The sequence below is a fragment of the Panthera onca genome, chromosome A1, assembly GCF_046562875.1.
Source record: "Panthera onca isolate mPanOnc1 chromosome A1, mPanOnc1 haplotype 2, whole genome shotgun sequence".
In the NCBI taxonomy this organism is placed as follows: Eukaryota; Metazoa; Chordata; class Mammalia; order Carnivora; family Felidae; genus Panthera; species Panthera onca.
The window spans coordinates 103,667,019-103,688,650 of NC_138339.1; the positions used below are offsets into that span (position 1 = coordinate 103,667,019).

Below are 21,632 nucleotides of genomic sequence, written 5' to 3' on the forward strand. Positions count from 1 at the left end.
TGGTCAACAGGGGAAATACTGCAGGGAAATCAACTGAGATAAAAACTGAAAAGGCCCAGTGAGTAAACAATTGGGAGATCATTGGTGGCCTCCCTGAGAGCCCTTTGAAGGTTGCGGTGGGAGGAGATGCTAGTGGGAGAGAAAATGCTGTGGTGAGGGAAGGGGTTGGAAGACTGAATGCAGGGTGAGGTGGTGAAGGTAGTATGTAGGCAAGTCTGGCCAAAAGCTTTGCTGCGAGGGTTTGGTGGTAGCTGGAGAGGTATGTGGGAAAACCGCTCTTTACTTCTTATGTAGTGGAATTACGGGGTAAGGCCATTAATGAAGCTCCAATGAAGTTAACCCCCGAGCTAACGAATTTGGTTATATGGTAGGTATGTTTTATTCTTGAAGGATTTCAAAGCTGAACTTGATAAAGGCTTTCTTTGACTCATATTTAGGGTGTTAATACTGAACAGCTGAGATAGCTTGGTCACTGACTAATCAGGATAGAAGATACAACCTCTCAGAACAGATGCTGGCTGTGAGCAACAGGTAGGGCCCAGCTAATGAATAATAGTCCTGTTTCCTATTGCCAAGGACTATCTGGCTAGATGTGTGGATGTCTTTCTCAGAAATACCTTGATCAAAGGAACTGGTTTTCTAGATTGAATTAGTGGAACTTGTAGGGCCCTAAAAGGACCAGATCATAGAAGTTATAACTATTATTGAAAATATATGCAAACTCTTCTGCTAAATTTGATTGAAGGCCACATTTAAAAATATTTATTTATTTTTGAGAGAGAGACAGAGACAGAGACAGAATCTGAAGCAGGCTCCAGGCTCCGAGCTGTCAGCACAGAGCCTGATGCGGGCCTTGAACTCACGAGCAGCAGGATCATGACCTGAGCTGAAGTCAGATGGTTAACTGACTAAGCCACCCAGGCTGAAGGCCACATTTGTAATAAGGAGACTTGGGGAGGGGGGGGTGGCAAAAAGGACAGAAAGCAAACAGAAACACCGAAAAGTTTTGTCTTTCTTCCCCTAAAAACCAAGATAAACGGTATGTGACCAGTTGGGGAGGAAGAACAAAATGAAGGTAACACATTCCAAGTAAGAATTATAAGGGCAAACAGACTTTAATTTCAAGTGGTATTTCATTTTGAGCTATAAGGTTAGGAACAGAATATATTTTTCTGTAGCAGAGCATGCATGATAGGGAAATTTTCTGGGTCCACTGATGTTTCCTAGGGAATTAAGGCGATACGAATTAGCACCCCTTTACGTGTGCTCTGTGTTTTTATGACAGGATGGGGGTGCAGGAGCAGAGGCCTACAGCTAAAAGTAGATGCACTTTATCATTCTAGCTCAAGACTCCTCCTCATTTTTTCCTTTGGTAAGTGTACAATCTTGCATTATGCCAGGAAATAATTTTTTCAAATAGGAACTGCAGCATATTTTTTTTCTTTTGACAAATGTCATACAGATAAACGTCTCAGCATAATTGGCCCTCTTTCACAGATTTTCATGTGGAATATTTATAGTGAAATGTAAGTCTGTCTGATATATAAACAAAGTTAATTGCAGCTATTATACTCTCCTTTACACTTCTCAGTGATTGCTTAGAATGTCATGTCTCGATACACTTTGAGGAAAATTGTAATTTAAAAGTTAGTTTTGAAAAGAAAGCAGAAAAAAATGAGAGTTTTGTGGGATGGATAAAGTGCTTAATGTTCTTTTGGTGGGTAGAATCAATAATGTTACCTTTCTTGAGTTAAAAGAAAGACAGACTATGTTTGTTTACTTGAATTCTTGTCTGTTGTCATTTTTTTCTTTTTCTTTTTCTTTTGGTTGAATTCTTCTCTTTTAGTTGTATGCTGGAGTTGACTGGAGAAAATACAGGCATACCTCAGAGATACTGTGGGTTGTGTTCCAGACCACCCCAATAAAGTAAATATCGCAATAACTTGAGTCACATGAATTTTTTGGTTTCCTAGTACATATAAAAGTTATGTTTACACTGTACTGTAGTCTATTAAGTGTGCAATAGCGTTAGGTTTAAAAAAAACAACAAACATTATTTAATTAAAGAATCTTCTTCTGAGGGGTGCCTGGGTGGCTAAGTTGATTAAGCATTTACCTTTGGTTCAGGTCACAATCTCATTGTGACATTGAGCTCTGCATGCTGACGACACAAGGCCCGCTTGGAATTCTGTCTCCCTCTCTCTCTGCCCCTCCCACCCCCCCCTGCACCCCCATACTCTCTCTCTCTCTCAAAATCAATAAACTTAAAACAATCCTCTCCCCCCCACATCTTCTGTAGCTTCTTCTCCTCTCTCAGCCTTTATATAATTGAAGAGAGTTAGGGCCTTCCTCTGGATTGAGCTTTGGCTAAAGAGACTGTTGTGGCTGGTTTGATCTTCTATCCAGACCACCAAAACTTTCTCCATATCAGCAATAAGGCTGTTTCGTTGTCTTTTTAAAATTTAATTTAATTTTTTATTTAAATTTTAGCTGACATACTGTACAATATTGATTTCAGGAGTAGAATTCAGTGATCCGTCTCTTACATACAACACTCAGGACTCATCACAACAAGTGCCCTTTTTTAAAAAAAAAACTTAAAAAATGTTTATTTATTTATTTTTGAGAGAGAGAGAGAGAGAGAGAGAGAGAGAGAGAGACAGAGAGCACAAGCAAGGTAGGGACACAGAGAGAGACACAAAACCTGAAGCAGGCTCCAGGCTCTGAGCTGTCAGTGCAGAGCCCAACGCAGAGCTCTAACCCACAAGCTGTAAGATCATGACCTGTGCAGAAATTGGACGCTTACCTGACTGAGCCACCCAGGCGCGCCAACAGGTACCCTTCTTAATACCCATCACCCATCTGGCCCAACTCCTACCCGCCTCCCTCTGTTAACTCAGTTTGTTCTCCATCATTAAGAGTCTCTTGTGGTTTGTTTCCCTCTCTTCTCTTCCCCTGCCCCTTCACATATGTTCATCTGTTTTGTTTCTTAAATTCCACATATGAGTGAAATCCTATGGTATTTGTCATTCTTTGATTGGCTTATTTCGCTTAGCATAATACATTTTAGCTCTATCCATGTCATTGCAAACGGCAGGATTTCATTCTTTTGGATGGCTGAGTAATGTTGCATGGTATATATATATATACTACATCTTTATCCATTCATCAGTCAATGGACATTTGGACTCTCTCCATCATTTGGCTATTGTTGATAATGCTGCTATAAACATTGGGGCACATGTACCCCTTCGAACTCGTATTTTTGTATCATTTGGGTAAATACCTAAAAATGCAATTTCTGGATTGTAGGATAGTTATATTTTTAGTATCTTTATGTTTATTTATTATAGAGGGAGAGAGAGATAAAAAGAGTGTGGGGAGAGGGGCAGAGAGAAAGGGAAAGACAGAATCTCAAGCAGGCTCCCTGTTGTCAGCACAGAGCTCTATGTGGGGCTTGAACTCACAAATCATGAGATCATGACTCGAGCTGAAATCAAGAGTCAGATGCTTAACGGACTGAGCCACCCAGGTGCCCCTCTATTTTTAGTTTCTTGAGGAACCTCCATACTGTTCTCCAGAGTGGCATTCTCACCTTTTTTCTCTACATCCTCACCAACACCTGTTGCTTTTTATGTTGTTAATTTTAGCCACTCTGACAGGTGTGAGGTGGTATCTCATTTTTTTTTAACATTTATTTATTTTTGAGAGACAGAGACAGAGCATGAGCAGGGAAGGGGCAGAGAGAGAGGGAGACACAGAATCTGAAGCAGGCTCCAGGCTCCAAGCTATCAGCACAGAGCCTGATGCGGGGCTCAAACTCACAAACCATTGGCACAAAAACAGACACATAGACCAATGGAATAGAATAGAAACCCCAGAACTAGACCCACAAACGTATGGCCAACTCATCTTTGACAAAGCAGGAAAGAACATCCAATGGAAAAAAGACAGTCTCTTTAACAAATGGTGCCGGGAGAACTGGACAGCAACATGCAGAAGGTTGAAACTAGACCACTTTCTCACACCATTCACAAAAATAAACTCAAAATGGATAAAGGACCTGAATGTGAGACAGGAAACCATCAAAACCCTAGAGGAGAAAGCAGGAAAAGACCTCTCTGACCTCAGCCGTAGCAATCTCTTACTCGACACATCCCCAAAGGCAAGGGAATTAAAAGCAAAAGTGAATTACTGGGACCTTATGAAGATAAAAAGCTTCTGCACAGCAAAGGAAACAACCAACAATACTAAAAGGCAACCAACGGAATGGGAAAAGATATTTGCAAATGACATATCGGACAAAGGGCTAGTATCCAAAATCTATAAAGAGCTCACCAAACTCCACACCCAAAAAACAAATAACCCAGTGAAGAAATGGGCAGAAAACATGAATAGACACTTCTCTAAAGAAGACATCCGGATGGCCAACAGGCACATGAAAAGATGTTCAACGTCGCTCCTCATCAGGGAAATACAAATCAAAACCACACTCAGATATCACCTCACGCCAGTCAGAGTGGCCAAAATGAAGAAATCAGGAGACTATAGATGCTGGAGAGGATGTGGAGAAACGGGAACCCTCTTGCACTGTTGGTGGGAATGCAAATTGGTGCAGCCGCTCTGGAAAGCAGTGTGGAGGTTCCTCAGAAAATTAAAAATAGACCTACCCTATGACCCAGCAATAGCCCTGCTAGGAATTTATCCAAGGGATACAGGAGTACTGATGCACAGGGGCACGTGTACCCCAATGTTTATAGCAGCACTCTCAACAATAGCCAAATTATGGAAAGAGCCTAAATGTCCATCAACTGATGAATGGATAAAGAAATTGTGGTTTATATACACAATGGAATACTACGTGGCAATGAGAAAGAATGAAATAAGGCCTTTTGTAGCAACATGGATGGAACTGGAGAGTGTGATGCTAAGTGAAATAAGCCATACAGAGAAAGACAGATACCATATGTTTTCACTCTGATGTGGATCCTGAGAAACTTAACAGAAACCCATGGGGGAGGGGAAGGAAAAAAAAAAAAAAAGAGGTTAGAGTGGGAGAGAGCCAAAGCATAAGAGACTCTTAAAAACAGAGAACAAACTGAGGGTTGATGGGGGGTGGGAGGGAGAGGAGGGTGGGTGATGGGTATTGAGGAGGGCACCTTTTGGGATGAGCACTGGGTGTTGTATGGAAACCAATTTGACAATAAATTTCATATATTAAAACAAACAAACAAACAAACAAACAAACAAACAAAAAACAAACTCACAAACCATGAGATCATGACCTGAGCTGAAGTTGGCCATTTAACCGACTGAGCCACCCAGGTGCCCCATCTCATTGTGGTTTTGATTCACCCTGGTGATGAGTGATGTTGAACATCTTTTCATGTGTCTGTTAACCATCTGGATGTCTTTTGTGGAAAGTGTCTCTTCATGTTTTCTGCCCATTTCTCCACTGGGTTGTTTGCTATTTGGGTGTTGAGTTTGATAAGTTCTTTACAGATTTTGAATACTAACCCTTTATCAGATATGTTGTTTGCAAATACCTTCTCCCATTCTATAGGCTGCCTTTTAGTTTTGTTGTTTCCTTTGCTGTGAAGCTTTTTATCTTGACGAAGTCCCAATAATTCATGTTTGCTTTTGTTTCCTTTGCCTTTAGTGACATGCCTCATAAGAAGTTACTCTGGCTGAGGTCGAAGAGGTTGCTGTCTCTTTCCTTCTCTAGGATTTTGATGGTTTCCTGTCTCACATTTAGGTCTTTCATCTATTTTGAGTTTATTTTTGTGTATGGTGTAAGAAAGTGGTCCAGTTTCATTCTTCTGCATGTTGCTGTCCAGTTTTCCCAGTACCATTTGTTGAATTTCCACTGGAAATTCTTTCCTGCTTTGTTGAAGATGAGTTGATCATACAGTTGTGGGTCCATTTCTGGGTTTTCTGTTGTGTTCCATTCACCTAAATGTCTGTTTTTGTGTCAGTACCATACTGTCTTGATGACCACGGCTTTGTAATATAGCTTGAAACCTGGAATTGTGATGCCTTCAGTTTTGTTTTTCTTTTCCAGGTTTGCTTGGGCTATGCAGAGTCTTTTGTGGTTCCATACAAATTTTAGGACTGTTTGTTCTAGAAACTCCTGGGAGGCTCAGTTAGTTGTGTGTCTGACATCGGCTTGATGTCATGATCTCGCAGTTTGAGAGTTGGAGCCTTGAATTGGGCTTCTGCTGTCAGCACAGAGCCTACTTTGGATCCTCTGTCCTCCCCACCCTCTCTGTACCTCTCTCGCTCATGCTCTCTCTCTCAAAAATAGATAAAACATTAAAAAAAGGGATTGTTTGTTCTAGCACTGCAAAAAATACTGGTGGTATTTTGACAGGGATTGCATTTAATGTGTAGATTGCCTTGGGTAGTATAGACATTTTAACAATGTTTGTTTTTCCAATCCATGAGCACAGAATGCTTTTCCATTTCTTTATGTCCTCTCCAATTTCTTTCATAAGTGTTCTATAGTTTTCAGAGTACAGATCTTTTACCTCTTTAGTTAGGTTTATCCCTAGGTATCTTAAGGTTTTTGATGCATGCTTTGCTTTCTTACCATTTGTGTGTTCATTGCAGCAGCACTTAATTTGAAGAACTTTTCCTTTGCGTTCACAGCCTGCCTAACTATTTCATGCAAGGGGCCTAGCTTTCAATCTATCATATCTATGATATGCCTTCTTCACTAAACTTGATCATTCCTATCTTTTGATTTAAAGTGAGCGACGTGAGACTCTTCCTTTTACTTGAACACTTAGAGGCCATTGTAGGGTTATTCATTAGGACTAATTTCAATATTGTTGTGTCTCAGGGAACAGGGGGGCCTGAGGAGAAAGACAGAGATGGGGGATTGGCTAGTGGGTGGAGCAGTCAGAACACACACATTTATTGATTAAATTTGCTGTCTTATACGGGCACCCCAAAACAATTACATGGGCACCCTAAAACAATTACAATAGTAATATCAAAGATAACTGATCAGAGATTGCCGTAACACATATGATAACAAAAATGTTTGAAATATTGTGAGAATTGCCAAAATGTGACAAATACAAAGTGAGCAAATGCCATTAGAAAAAATGGTGCTGAGAGTCTTGTTTGATGCAGTTGCCACAAACCTTCAATTTGTAAAAAAAACACAGTATCTGTGAAGTGCAACAAAGTGAAGCACAATAAAAGAAAATGTGTCTATAAATCAGAAACAGGCTGCATTTGTGCCATTTTTTCAATGGGCTGGAAAAATATTCTTATCAGGAAACATAAGAAAGAGAAGAAATATCCAGAATAAGCATTTCACCTGCAGAAATAGTACTATTACTTGACAATGCTTCTAATTATGTTTTTCCAAATCAGGCCGATTTGAGGGGACGGGTTTGGAAGATTAAGCTGAGGGTGAAGGTCATAAATAATTTTGACCTTGAGCACTTACCAAGCAAAACCATTGGGAGCTCAAACTTTCCCTCCTTTTTTCACCTTCTAGCTCTTTCCCTTTCTTTGGCCTGGTCCTTGTTGATGTACATCTTCTCCATTGAGAATCTCAACCTCTCAAACATCTCTTCTGCTATTCCCTGTGCTCGTCTTTGTTTTGGGGCTGGTTGGCCTCCATTGGGAGTTCCTATCCACCACTTTGATGACCCTGTTATGCCAGTCTGCTGATGCCTCTCACTCTGTTTCCTCACCAGCGTTCTAGTTCTCTAACTCAAGAACAACCCAAAGGGTAGTCTGGATCTTTCCATCCACCTAGAACTCTTTGTTTTAAGGAGATTTAGACAACCAATCCCAAAGATGGGTTGTGGACATTTGAATGCCAATGTGCAATGCTACAGATTTTGCTTTTTTGTCAGTACCAAACCAGTGACCCAGGAAGACATCTTGGTGTTTCAGTAGCCTACTCGAGCAAGGGTCTTCCTTCTTCCCAAACACAGTTCTCTTAGTGACAGGCCAGAAAATCCATACATTCCTTAGGTACAAAAGACCCCCTGAGAGTTGATTCTGCTCCGATATTGCTCAGGACATGGTCATGCAAATTAAATCCTACTTCTGAAGACTTTTTGAAGCCTTTTAAAAAAGGGAAATACTTCCACAAATGTGCTGACCTGATATTTCACTTAAATACCTAGAGTCTTAATTAAAACAATTTTTCTATCATTTTCTAAAGTAATTCTCTAGGGCTATCACTAGCTCTCTCGATTTTCTGCAAATGATAATGAGGTCATGGAAATTAGACTTTCTGGGAAGTCTGACCATATCTCCAGTCCTAGTACAATCTTTCCCTTAGTCTAACCTTTTACTTTACATCACTAGAATTTGCATTAGATGGTCCTAGATGATGAGTTGCTTCTTACCATGGCCTTTCTCAGTCAACAGTGTCTATTGAGGGCCCGCATGCTGGTACCAGTACCATAAGGAATTACAAATCTTTGCTTTTAAAACCCTTGCTGTGTGCTTGATCCTGTTGGGTCAGGTAGAGGGTGGGCTGTGGTCTCCAGGACATCAGAGGTCACATGTTTTGCCAGTCCAACAGGAGATAGACACCTGCAAGGATAGACTGCCGGTAGTATTTCTGGAAGGAGGTGGTATAGGGTAATCTTTCAGAGCATTGGCTTTCAAGTCAGATAGATCTGGGTCTAGATTTTGGCTCCACCACCCATTAGCTGTCTTCCCTTAGACAAATTTCCTCACCTCTTTGTGCCTTAGTTTCTTTCTTCTTCTGTGAAAGAGGAATGATAATATATTACCCACCTTATGTAGACTTGTTTCAAGGATTGAGAAAAAAAAGGCTTAGCATAGAGCCTGGAACACAACTTAATAGCCTTCATATTAAGTGGCCTATTGGCCTCTTCTTGGAAACTGCTTGTCCCAAGGAGGGCCCAAAGACAGAAATAACTACAGAAATATTGAACATTTAGACTATACCAAGGGAGAGGTGCATTTTTTTTCTATTGAGAGCCACTGACCCCTGGTAGAAAAGGATCAATTGAAGGCCTTGTAAAAAAAACTAATTTGCTTTTTTCACCTCAGGGAAATATAAAATATTGAATTTACCTACTTTTAAGAACAAGGAACATAGCACTTTACTCAATAAATACCTTGAATAGATTTCTAGAACTTTAAGGGACCTCAGAGACCATCCACTATAATCTCTTTATTTAATAGATGAGACAGCTGAGGGCCAGAAATATAAACTGACTTCATCATAATTACTTTCCTTCACCATGACAGACCACAGGAATAAAACCTTTACTTCTAACTCCTAGCATTTTCCTGCTATACTCTTGGCCTGGTTGTTCAGTAAAATAATAGGGAGAGGAAGAGAGAAAGGAAATCGAGATGAGGGGGAGAGAAGGAAAAGGAGTCTGAAAGAAAGAGGGAGATACTTATAGAAAGAGGAAAGGACAAAAAAAGAAAGAAACAAGGTGGTCATTTCTTTCTCTTTCTTTCTTTCTTTCTTTCTTTCTTTCTTTCTTTCTTTCTTTCTTTCTTCTTTTTAAAGATTATCTGTTCGTTTGTGTATGTATGTATGTATTTATGTATGTGTGTAATCTATATACCCAAGGTGGGCTTGAATTCAAGATCTAGAGTCATATGCTCCTCCAACTGAGCCAGCCAGGCACCCTCAAAGTGGTCATTTCTAACAGCAATAGGGTTTCATTAAATGCTTATCATGTCAAGTTAACCTTCTTTCCTTTTTCATTGAGGTCTGATATTCTGAATGAATATTTGGGTAAGTGACAGATCCTCATCACCAGTTGGGAGCCTATGGAAATAATCCAGGTGAGAAATGTTAATGACTCAGATGAGGGTAGCAGCAATAGAGTGGTTCTAGAAGTTGGATCTGGGATATATTTCAGAGAGATAGAGGTATATTGTTGGATTGGATGTTGGGAGTCAAGTGAATTCACAGTTTTTGATTTGAGTAATTGGATGGTGATAACCATTTGCTGAAATGGGTTAAGCCTTTGGGTATGCTTTATTCGATTTCTCAGGAAAAATTTTGTGTGTATAGTCGGATATTTGAGTTGGGAGTTCAGGAAGGAGCAAGGCTGAAGATACAAATTTGGGAGTTGTCGGTCGGTAAGATATTTATGGAACTGGATGAGATCATCTGGAGATGGAATAAAAGTAGAAAGAAGAAGAATGCGGAGTCCTGAGTTCAGAGTACTCTATCTTTTAGAAGATTAGCAGAGGAAAGGGTGCCACAAATGAGACCCAGGAGTTATTATTGAGGAAATGCTGAAGACACGGTTTTCTGGAGTTTCAGCAAGTAATTTAATAGAATCATTTGTAAGGGATGAATGGGATATGGAAGAGTGTGGGCAGGATAGTAGTACAGGTAGGTGGGTTAGGACTGTTTGCACCAAATAAGGGTGGGAACTCGAAGATCTACAGGAGAGTACCTCAGGTCTTGGTCATGAACCTGGTTAAAAACCTCTTGAGTACAAAGAACTTGGGTCAGGTTTGCAATGATACAAAGATGGGGAGATAGTTACATCAGATTGATTAGCAGGTTATTTTATTTTTTAAGTTGTATTTATTTATTTTTAATATTTATTTATTTTGAGATAGAGAGAGACTACAAGCAAGGGAATGGCAGAGAGAGAGAGAGAGAGGGAGACAGCAAATCCCAAGCAGGTCTGCACTGTCAGAGCAGAGTTTGACTTGGGGCTCGAACCCAAGAACCTGTGAGCCAAAATCAAGAGTCATATGCTTAATTGACTGAGCCACCTAGGTGCCTCTTATTATATTTTAGAGAGACAGGGTGGGGAGAGAGACAGAGGGGAAGAGAGGGAGCTTGATGCTCCATGGGCCATGACCTGAGCTGAAATCAAGAGTTGGATGCTCAACCCACTGAGCTACCCAGGCACCCCTGATTAGCAGGTTTTGAAAAATGCGGTGAGCCATAGTACATGCCCTGTATCTGTTGTGCTAAACCAAGTATGGGGTGATGACGGCCTGGTCTGGAATGGTGCTCATGAGAGTGGCGGATTAGACTCTAGACACATTTGAAAAGAGAGTTGACAGGATTTTGTGACTGATTAGATACAAGTGGTGAAGGAGAGAAAAGAAGTCCAACTGATTCAAGGGTACTGTAATTAATGTTTTTAGTGTAGGATGGAATAATAATAATAATGATAATAATAATAATAACCCAGCCCAACATGAGCTAATAACTCATTCTTTACTAGAACCTGTAGTAACTCCGATAGTTTGAATTTATATAGTTGGTTCTATATATTGAAGGGATAGTAAAAATAATTATAGCACATTGGCTCTTCCAAGCTTAAAAGATTATGAATTAACCAATTAATATGTTTCTGTTTGCACAAAAGCTGGTAGCTGAAAGCCAAATGGTATAATAAGATCGGTTCAGACTTCACTTTTTGATGCTTTGCCAGTTGTTTATTGATATGATTGCATTTATTTATGAGGCTCTTGGTAATTTGAATTGCTTTAAGGGCCTGAGTTATTTTACAGAACGGTTCTCTCCTGCTTAACTAAATGACATTAATCTTACCCCTCTGAAGCAATGCCTAGTGGCCAAGTAGAGATTTCTGTCTAGAGCATCTAAGATGCTCTTAGTGATTGGAATGTGTGAGAGCCATGAAGGAAAGGCCTGTAGCATTTTTTCCATACCTCAGAGACTTTGCTAAGATCCTGGATGGTGTTTACAAAGTGGGAGGAGGCATATTCAACATTCTTCAGGGGAAAAAAACCTTTTCAAGCACTTATTTATATAATCACTCATTTACATATCATCATTTTCTTACCATTGAACTTAGGTATGCTGTTAAAAAGAATGAGTATTATGGTCTTAAAAAACCCTCAAACTTGGGGCCACCTGGGTGGCTCAGTCCGTTGAACATCTGACTTCGGCTCAGGTCATGGTCTCGAGGTTTGTGAGTTCAAGCTCCACATCGGGCTCGCTGCTGTCAGTCTGTCAGCGCAGAGCCCAGTTCGGATCCTCTGTCCTCTCTTTTCCCCTCCTCCACTTGTGCTCCCCGCCAAAAAAACAAAACAAAACAAAACAAAAACCCTATAAAACAAAACAAAAAAACCCCCACAGCCCTCTAACTTGGACTTTTCCTGTACTCCCTATGAAATTAGTCTTAGGTCGTAAGTTTTACTGTGTATGTCATTTTGTGCACTTTATGCCTGATTTGTCTCTATAAGAACATTAGCCGCTTAAACGAAGAGAACAATTTCTACCTCCCCAGGTTATGAACATGATGGCATATATTTAGATTAGGTCAATAAGTATTGGAATAGTAGGAATTTAGAGCTGGAAAGAAAATAGATGTTATCTAGTCTACTTCCTTTTTGTTTCATATGAAGGAATAGAGGTCTAAAGAGGTGAGTCATTTGGCAAACTTTATTTTTTATTTTATTTTGTTTTTTGCTGAGATACCACCCCTAGTTATCCTTTATTGTTCTTTTTTAAAATATATGAAATTTATTGTCAAATTGGTTTCCATACAACACCCAGTGCTCATCCCCAAAGATGCCCTCCTCAATACCCATCACTCACCCTCACCTTCCTCCCACCCCCCATCAACCCTCAGTTTGTTCTCAGTTTTTAAGAGTCTTTTATGCTTTGGCTCTCTCCCACTCTAACCTCTCTCTCTCTCTCTTTTTTTTTCCTTCCCCTCCCCCATGGTCTTCTGTTAAGTTTCTCAGGATCCATATAAGAGTGAAAACATATGGTATCTGTCTTTCTCTGTATGGCTTATTTCACTTAGCATTACACTCTCCAGTTCTGTCCATGTTGCTACAAAGGGCCATATTTCATTCTTTCCCATTGCCACATAGTACTCCATTGTGTATGTAAACCACAATTTCCTTATCCATTCATCAGTTGTTGGACATTTAGGCTCTTTCCACAATTTGGCTATTGTTGAGAGTGCTGCTATAAACATTGGGGTACAAGTGCCCCTATGTGTCAGCACTCCTGTATCCCTTGGGTAAATTCCTAGCAGTGCTACTGCTGGGTCATAGGGTAGGTCTATTTTTAATTTTTTGAGGAACCTCCACACTGTTTTCCAGAGTGGCTGCACCAGTTTGCATTCCCACCACCAGCGCAAGAGGGTTCCTGTTTCTCCACATCCTCGCCAGCATCTGTAGTCTCCTGATTTGTTCATTTTGGCCACTCTGGCGTGAGGTAATATCTGAGTGTGGTTTTGATTTGTATTTCCCTGATGAGGAGTGATGTTGAGCATCTTTTCATGTGCCTGCCATCCGGATGTCTTCTTTAGAGAAGTGTCTATTCATGATTTCTGCCCATTTCTTCACTGGATTATTTGTTTTTCAGGTGTGGAGTTTGGTGAGCTCTTTATAGATTTTGGATATTGGTAAACTTTATAAACCTAACTGATGATAGAGGTGCTGCTGTGTTCTCGCTGCACTTGATTTTAGTTTGTCTTATTACTTACTGCTAATGGTAACTTTGATCACTTGATAAACATGGGATCAGGTTTTTCCACTATAAGTTATTCATTTTCCTTTTGTAATTAATACATGTTTTGTGGAGAGGTACTTTAAGACCTTGTATATATCTCCTTCCTCATCAAATTTTACCAGCTATTACTCATTGATGTTTCTTGTCTAAATGAATTATTACTATAATGGTTACCAGATGGTGATTTTCTAATTATATCATTCCTTCTACAAATATCAGTTGGCATTTCATTGTAAGGAAAAGTTTTCTTTTTCCCCATTTGGGCTCATATATTAGTTTGGACTCATAGATATCCTTTCTATTCAATGGTATATAGTTTATTTCTATTACTACCTATTTTCATGTTCAATTTTCCTATATAGGCCATTAGGAGGTGCTTCAAGCTGGTTCCTGTGTCCTTTAGATCCAGCTCTATAATTTTATTTTTCTCATTTAATTAAAAAAAAATTCCAGCGTATGGGTGCCTGGGTGGCTCAGTCGGTTAAGTGTCTGACTTTGGCTCAGGTCATGATCTCACGGCTCATGAGTTCAAGCCCCACAAGGGTGCTTTGTGCTGCTGGTGTGGAGGCTGCTTGGGATTCTCTGTCTCCCCCTCTCTCTGCCCCTCCCCAGCTTGTGCTCTCTCTCTTTCTCTGTCAGAAATAAATAAACATTGAAAAAAAATCCCAGAGGCACCTGGATGGCTCAGTCAGTTGAGCACCTGACTTTGGGTTAGGTCATGATCTTGTGGTTTGTGAGTTCGAGCCCCACGTTGGGCTCGCTGCTGTCAGCCTGTTAGCAGAGCCCACTTTGGGTCCTCTGTCTCCCTTTCTCTGCCCCTCCCCTGCTTGGACTCTCCCCCAGATAAATATTAAAAGAAAAAAGAAAAAAAATCCCAGTGTAGTTAACATACAAGTGTTATAGTAGTAACAAGTGTACAAAATAGTGATTCAACAGTCCCATACATTACTCAGTGCTCATTACGACAAGTGTACTTTTAAGTGTACGTCACCTATTTCACCCATATCCTCACTTATGTCCCCTCTGGTAGCCATCTGTTTGTTCTATTTGTAAATAGTTAAGAGTCTGTTTTTTGGTTTGTGTGTGTGTGTGTGTCTCTCTCTCTCTCTTTTTTCCCTTTGTTCATTTGTTTTGTTTCTTCAATTCCACATATAAGTGAAATTGTATGGTGTTTGTCTTTCTCTGACTGGCTTATTTCGCTTAGCATTATACTCTCTAGATCCATTCGTGTTGCTGCAAATGGTTTCTTATTTAATTTTTAAGTTGTGGCAAAATACATAAAGCATAAATTTTTACCATTTTAGCTGTTTTTGAAGTGTGTCATTTAGTGGGATTAAGTACATTCATGATGTTGTGCACCTATCACCACTACCTAGTTCCAGACATTGTTTTATCACCTCACATGGAAACACCATACCCATTAGACATTCATTCCCATTCCCCTGTCCTTGTAGCTCTTGGAAACCATAAATTGATTCTCTCAAAGGATTTGGTTATTCTGGATATTCCATATAAATGGAATCATACCATATGTGACCATTCATGTCTGGCTGCTTTCACTTAGCATGATGTCTTCAAGATTCATCCATCTTGTAGCATGTATCAATACTTCATTTTTCCATGATTTTGTTTATACCACATTTTGTTTATTTTTTCATCTGTCGTTGAACATTCAGGTTGTTTCCACCTTTGGCTATTTTAAATAGTGCTGCTATAAAAATTAATATGAAAGTTTTTGTTGGAACACTTGTTTTCAATTTTTTTTTTAAAGTTTATTTATTTATTTTGAGAGAGAGAGGCAGGGAAGAGGCAGAGAGAGAGAGAGAGAGAGAGAGAGAGAGAGAGAATCCCAAGCAGGCTCCATGCTGTCAGCACAGAGCCCGATGTGGGGCTTGATCTCATGAGCCTTGAGATCATGACCTGAGAAGAGATCAAGAGTTGGACGCTTAACCAGCTGAGCTATCCAGGTGCCCCATCAATTATTTTAAGTGTATACCTACCAGTAGAATTGCTGGATCATATGGTAATTCTATGTTTAATACATTGAACAACCTCCAAACTGTTTTCCACGGTGGCTGCACTGTTTTACATTTCTACAGGCAATATATGAGGGTTCCATTTTCTTCACATCTTTGCCAACACTTGTTTTCCTTTTTCAATTGTAACCATCCTAGGAAGTGTGAAGTGGTATCTAATTGTGGTTTCGATTTGCATTTCCCTAATGACTAATGATGTTGAGCATCTTTTCATGTGCTTGTTTGGTCCTTTATATATCTTCTTTGGAGAAATGACTATTAAACCCATTTAAAAAATTGAGTTGTTTGCTTTTTATTGTTGAGTTGTAGGAGTTCTTTATATACACTGTATACTAGACTCTTATCAGATATATGACTTACAAATATCCTGTCCTGTTCTGCAAGTTGTATTTTTAGTCTCAATAGGTACTCTCTTTGGTGCCCAAAATATTTTAAATTTTGATCAAGTCCAATTTACATGTTTTTTCTTTTGTTGCTGTGTTTTTAGTGTTGCAGCTAAGAAACCATTGCCACTGTCATAAAGAGTTACTTTTCTGTCTTTTTCTCCGAGTTTTATAGTTTCAGCTCTCACATTTAGGTCATTGATAAATTTCAAGTTAATTTTTTATATATAGCATGAAGTAGGGGTCCAACTTCATTCTTTGGCATGCAGGTATCCAGCTCTCTTAGCACCATTTGTTGAAGAGACTGTTCTCTTTTGCCTTTCATGATTTTTTTGTGCTTTCTTTCTTTCTTTTTTTTTTTTTTTAGGTCTTAGGGTTTTATTTAAATTCTTTGGTGTTATAATTGTATTTATTTTTTCCTTACACAGAAACACTCTTTTTCCATTTATATTAATATATTTGTTCCCAAAATATCATGCCTGTAATTTTTAGTAAAGTATATAAACAAAGATTAAGATTTCTTTGCTGGTAGTTTTGCCTTTATTTTGTTATTTTCCCCCTGCTTTATTAAGGTATAACTGACAACTAAAGTTGTATATATTTTAGGTGTCCAACATTATGATTTGATATATCTATAAATTGTGAGAGATTTCCACAATCAAGTTAATTAAAACATCCATCATCTCGGGGCTCCTGGGTGGCGCAGTCGGTTAAGCGTCCGACTTCAGCCAGGTCACGATCTCGCGGTCCGTGAGTTTGAGCCCCGCGTCAGGCTCTGGGCTGATGGCTCGGAGCCTGGAGCCTGTTTCCGATTCTGTGTCTCCCTCTCTCTCTGCCCCTCCCCCGTTCATGCTCTGTCTCTCTCTGTCCCAAAAATAAATAAAAAACGTTGAAAAAAAATTTAAAAAACATCCATCATCTCATATAGCTACTTTTTTTTTTTTTTTTTTTTTTTGGTGAGAACGCTTAAGATTTACTCTCTTAGCAAATTGTCAGTATAGAATACAATACTTTAGTCACCATGTTGTACATTAGATCCCTAGAACTGATTCCTCTTTAAAAATATTTAAGTTTATTTATTTATTTTGAGAGAGCAAGAGAGAAAGAGAGAGAGCAAGAGAGAGAACACAAGTGGGGCAGGGGCAGAGAGAGAGAGAGAGAGAGAGAGAGGATCCCAAGGAGGCTCCACACTGTCATCACAGAGTCCAGTGTGGGGCTCAATCTCATGAACTGTGAGATCATGACCTGAGCTGAAACCAAGGGTTGGGAGCTTAACCGACTGAGCAACTCAGGTGCCCCAGAACTGATTCCTCTTAAACTGAAAGTTTGTACACTTTGATCTGGATGTCCCCATTTTTTCCACCTCTTCTCTCCACTTTCAGTTCCTGGCAAACACCATTCTACTCTCTGTTTCTAGGAGTTTGATGTTTTGAGATTCCACTTATAAGTGAGACCATACTATTTGTATGGCAGGATTTTCTTCTTTTTAATGGCTGAATAATATTCCAGCATGGATGGACATTTAGGTTGCTTCTGTATTTCGGTTATTGGGAATAAAGGTGCAGTGAACATGGGAGTGTAGATATCTCTTTGAGATACTGATTTCATTTCCTGTGGATATATACCCAGAAGTGGGATTGCTGAGTCATATGGTAGTTCTGTTGTTAATTATTTGAGGAATCTCCATACTGCTTTCCATGGTGGCTATGCTAGTTTTCATTCCCACCAATATGAACACTTAATTTCTAGACTAACATAGTATTTATCCCAGGCTTTCCCTGCCCTCCTCCTGAAAGTAGCCATATCTTCTAGAAGCCTTGGTTCCTTTCAGGGAAGAATAGTATTCAGAAACCCAGATTTAGATACTATGTATATTATTATTTTTGGGGTGTTGGTATTCCTAGGCCCGCTCAGTGGACAAAGCTATGTATGCATATACTGCTTCCCCCATATTGAAAACCACCAGCTAATATCAATACTTGCACTTCCCAACCATCACAGAATTCACTCTAGTTTTCTCTCATTATATGTAATTCTCTTCTCTGACAGTGAAGAACATGGCTTTTATTATTCTCAATATATTTACTTATTACAATCAATCTCTCTTCACCACCACTCTTTCTCCTTGCATAGATGATCTCCTCACTCTACTTGGACTTTGACACTTTGTGCTGGGGTATGACCACCTGTCTCCTGAGTGGACACCCTCTTCCCTTGCTTCAGCTTGGACAACCCATACTATGCTGCATAGAGGATCTCATTTTGCTGTGACTTCAACACCCCATGTTTACCTGCTACTACTTCCTTCCTCACACCTCCCAGATGCCTACCTTGCTTGGCACCACCTAATAGATTGTGAACTGAATTATTCATGAAGGAAGGAGAGAGGGAAGAAGGAAAGAAGGAAATTGACTAATTTCTAGGCTCATCATTTTTTTGTAATCTTACAACTTTCTCTGTGTTCAGTGTACTTCTTGCTGGTATGTGTCCTTTAATAATTATTTTTATGTTTTTGGCAGATGGATTAGCTGGCTATAAAATTCTAGCTTAAGTTTTTTTCCTCTCTGCACTTTTTTTAAAATAAAATTTTTTGGGGAGAATTTTAGATTTAGAGAAAATTTGCAAGGATAATACAGTTTTCATAAACTCCTCATTGATTCTCTCCTTTATGTTAACATGTTATATGACCACCTCTCTATACTTTTAAGACATCATTCCATTAACTTTTGACTCCTAAGTTTGTTAATAAGAAATCTGCTGTCACTACAAATGTCACTCTGTTTTAGATTGTCTTTTCTCTCTGCTGAGTTTAAAGATTATCTCTTTATTCTTAATTTCTACAGTTTCACTTTAGTGTGTTCAAATTTGGTTTAATTCGTATCTATTCTGCTTAGTACTGGGGTTATTTTGAGCTGATTATTCACCAGATTTTATTTCTTTTAATCCTGGAAAATTATCAATAATAATTTCTTCAACTATTACAGTTGAAGTAATCATTCATTTCAGTTTATTCTTCTGGAATTCCTATTTATTATAATGTTGAAATCTTTTAATCTACTTCCATGTTTCTTAACTGCTCATTTAAATCTGTCTGTCTATCTATCTACCCAATTCTCTATCTCTATCTAGAAGTGAGAACAATATAGTCCTGTTTATTGTATTTTAATTTTTTTAATTTAATTTTTTATTTTTAAAAATTTACATTCAAATTAGTTAGCATATAGTGAAACAATGATTTCAGGAGTAGATTCCTTAATGTCCCTAACCCATTTAGCCCATCCCTGCTCCCACAACCCCTCCAGCAACCCTCAGTTTGTTCTCCATATTTATGAGTGTCTTCTGTTTTGTTCCCCTCCCTGTTTTTATATTATTTTTGTTTCCCTTCCCTTATGTTCATCTGTTTTGTCTCTTAAAGTCCTCATATGAGTGAAGTCATATGATTTTTGTCTTTCTCTGACTGACTCATTTCACTTAGCATAATACCCTCCAGTTCCATCCACGTAGTTGCAAATGGCAAGATTTCATTTTTGATTGCCGAGTAATACTCCATTGTATATATACCACATCTTCTTTTTCCATTGATCCGTTGATGGACATTTGGGCTCTTTCCATACTTTGGCTATTGTTGATAGTGCTGCTATAACCATGGGGGTGCATGTGTCCCTTCAAAACAGCACACCTGTATCCCGTGGAGAAATGCCTAGTAGTGCAATTGCTGGGTCGTAGGGTAGTTCTATTATTAGTTTTTTGAGGAACCTTCATACTGTTTTCCAGAGTGGCTGCACCAGCTTGCATTCCCACCAACAATGCAAAAGAGATCCTCTTTCTCCACATCCTCGCTAACATCTGTTGTTGCCTGAGTTGTTCATGTTAGCCATTCTGACAGGTGTGAGGTGGTATCTCATTGTGGTTTTGATTTATATTTCCCTGATGATGAGTGATGTTGAGCATTTTTTCATGTGTCGGTTGGCCATCTGGATGTCTTCTTTGGAGAAGTGTCTATTCATGTCTTTTGCCCATTTCTTCACTGGATTATTTGTTTTTTGGGTGTTGAGTTTGATAAGTTCTTTATAGATTTTGGGTACTAACCCTTTATCTGATATGTCATTTGCAAATATCTTCTCCCATTCTGTCGGTTGCCTTTTAGTTTTGCTGATTGTTTCCTTCACTGTGCAGAAGCTTTTTATTTTGATGAGGTCCCAGTATTCATTTTTGCTTTTGTTTCCCTTGCCTCTGGAGATGTGTTGAGTAAGAAGTTGCTGAGGCCGAGCTCAAAGAGGTTTTGACTTCTTTCTCCTCGAGGATTTTGATGGCTTCCTGTCTTCCATTTAGGTCTTTCATCCATTTTGAGTTTATTTTTGTGTCTGGTGTAAGAAAGTGGTCCAGGTTCATTTTTCTGCATGTCGCTGTCCAGTTTTCCCAGCACTATTTGCTGAAGAGATTGTCTTTATTCCATTGGATATTCTTTCCTACTTTGTCAAAGATTAGTTGGCCATACGTTTGTGGGTCCATTTCTGGGTTCTCTATTCTGTTCCAGTGATCTGAGTGTCTGTTCTTGTGCCACTACCCTACTGTCTTGATGATTATAGCTTTGTAGTATAGCTTGAAGTCTGGGATTGTGGTGTCTCCTGCTTTGGTTTTCTTTTTCAAGATTGCTCTGGCTATTTGGGATCTTTTCTGGTTCCATAAAAATTTTAGGATTATTTGTTCTAGCTCTGTGAAGAATGCTGGTGTTACTTTGATAGGGATTGCACTGAATATGTAGATTCCTTTGGATAGTATTGACATTTTAACAATATTTTTTCTTCCTAACCAGGAGCATGGAATCTTTTTCCATTTTTTTTGTATCTTCTTCAATTTCTTTCATAAACTTTCTATAGTTTTCAGTGTATAGATTTTTCACCTCTTTGGTTAGATTTATTCCTAGGTATTTTATGGTTTTTTGTGCAACTATAAATGGGATCGATTCTTTGATTTCTCTTTCTGTCACTTCATTGTTGGTGTATAGGAATGCAACCGATTTCTGTGCATTGATTTTATATCCTGCAACTTTGCTGAATTCATGAATCAGTTCTAGCAGTTTTTTGGTGGAATGTTTTGGGTTTTCCATATAGAGTATCATATCATCTGTGAAGAGTGAAAGTGTGACCTCCTCCTGGCTGATTTGGATGCATTTTATTTCTTTGTGTTGTCTGATTGCAGAGGCTAGAACTTCCAATACTATGTTGAATAACAGTGGCGAGAGTGAACATCCCTGTCTTATTCCTGACCTTAGGGGGAAAGCTCTCAGTTTTTCCCCATTGAGGATGATATTAGTGTTGGGTCGTTTATATATGACTTTTATGATCTCGAGGTATGCTCCTTCTATCCCTACTTTCTTCAGGGTTTTTTTCAAGAAAGGATGCTGTATTTTGTCAAATGCTTTTTCTGCATCTATTGAGAGGATCATATAATTCTTGTCCTTTCTTTTATTGATGTGATGAATCACATTAATTGTTTTGCAGATATTGAACCAGCCCTGCATCCCAGCTATAAATCCCACTTGGTCATAGTGAATAATTTTTTTAATCTATTATTGGATCTGGTTGGCTAATATCTTGTTGAGGATTTTTGCATCCATGTTCATCAGGGAGATTGGTCTATAATTCTTTTTAGTGGGGTCTCTGTCTGGTTTTGGAATCAGGGTAATGCTGGCTTCATAGAAAGAGTTTGGAAGTTTTCCTTCCATTT

General features: G+C 39.0%; 1 long non-coding RNA gene across 1 annotated transcript in view; it reads left to right on the forward strand.

The window, feature by feature from the left end:
- Positions 1–2,232: 2,232 nt before the first annotated feature.
- The window catches only part of LOC132681310 (uncharacterized), a 132,918-nt gene continuing 113,518 nt past the window's right edge, over positions 2,233–21,632 (forward strand). Inside the window, exons 1-2 of the long non-coding RNA XR_013554098.2 lie at positions 2,233–2,835; positions 9,729–9,804. This is a non-coding gene — a long non-coding RNA (uncharacterized LOC132681310). The remainder of the gene's footprint in view (positions 2,836–9,728; positions 9,805–21,632) is intronic.